At 35.3% G+C, this 1,452-nt stretch overlaps 1 non-coding gene across 1 annotated transcript; it reads right to left on the bottom strand.

The window, feature by feature from the left end:
* Positions 1-415: 415 nt before the first annotated feature.
* Positions 416-531, bottom strand: LOC121025368 (U5 spliceosomal RNA). Its single transcript, XR_005788017.1, has one exon. It is a non-coding gene; the product is annotated as a U5 spliceosomal RNA (small nuclear RNA).
* Positions 532-1,452: the final 921 nt, after the last annotated feature.

The raw sequence follows: 1,452 nt of genomic DNA, 5'->3' as shown, positions 1-1,452 counted from the left end.
ATATAATGAAATATTACTCAGCCATCAAAAAGAATAAAACCTTGCCATTATCAATGACGTGGATGGAGCTTAAGTGTATGATGCTAAGTGAAATAAGTCAGAGAAAGACAAATACCATATGATTTCACTCATATGTGGAATTTAAAAAACAAAACAGATGAATATATGGTGGGGGTTGAGAGAGAGAAACCACAAGACACTCTTAAAGATAGAAAATAACTGCAGATTGATGGAGGGAGGTGGGTGAGGGATAGTCTAGATGCATGATGGGTATTAATCAGGGCACTTACTATGATGAGCACTGGGTGTTGCATGTATATGATGGATCACTGAATTCTACTCCTGAAATCAACACTGCACTGTATGTTGACTAGAATTTAAATAAAATTTTGAAAAATAAGAAATCTGCACAGCGTAGTGTAGGAAAAAACAAAACTAAAAGGCCACCTATGGAATGGGAGAAGGTATTTTCCACGGAAATCTTTAGTAAAAGGCGAAAGATTTATATGATCTGAAGAGAAACCAGAGTATATTGGGAGAAGGTATTTTCAAATGACATATTGGATAAAGGGTTACTATCCAAAATATATAAAGAATTTATGAAACAACACTCAAAAGATAAAAAATCCAATTCAAAAAATGGACAGAAGACATGAATAGACATTTTCCCCAAGAATACATTCATATGGCTAACAGACACATGAAAAGATGCTCAACATCAATTATCTTCAGGGAAAGAGAGGTCAAAACCACAATGAGATATCATCTCACACCTGCCAGAATGACTAAAATCCACAACATAAGAAACAAGTGTTGGCAAGGATATTGAGAAAAAGGAAATCTCTTACACTATTGGTGGGAATCCAAACTTGTGCAGTCACTCTGGAAAACAGTATGGAATTTCCTCAAAAAGTTAAAAATAGAACTATCCTACAATCCAGCAATTTCACGACCATGTATTTACCTAAAAATACTAATTTAAACAGATACACACACCCCAAAATTTACCACAGTATTATCACAGTAGCCAAATTATGCAAAGAGCCCAAGTGGCCATGGACCGATGAATGGATAAAGAAGATGTGGTATATTTGTACAATGGAATATTAGATGTAAAAAAGAATGAAATCTTACCATTTGGCAATATCATGGATAGAGCTAGAGTCTATCATGTCAAGTGAAATAAGTCAGAGAAAGACAAATTACCATATGATTTCACTCATATGTGCAGTTTAAGAAACAAAACAAGCATAGGGGAAAAAAATGGAGAGGCTGGGAAACCAAGAAACAGACTCTTAACCATAGAGAACAAACTATGGCTACCAGAGGGAAGGTGGATGGAATTATGGGTAAAATACGTGATGGGCATTAAGACGTTCTCTTGCTGTAATGAGCACCAGGTGCTGTATGGAAGTGTTAAATCACTATATTGTCCACCTGAAACTAATATTA

The sequence above is a fragment of the Herpailurus yagouaroundi genome, unplaced genomic scaffold (genome assembly GCF_014898765.1).
Source record: "Herpailurus yagouaroundi ecotype Mexico unplaced genomic scaffold, PumYag 67623, whole genome shotgun sequence".
Lineage (NCBI taxonomy): Eukaryota > Metazoa > Chordata > Mammalia > Carnivora > Felidae > Herpailurus > Herpailurus yagouaroundi.
Note: the sequence above shows the minus strand (reverse complement) of the source record. Positions and strands in the feature narration are given on the sequence as shown.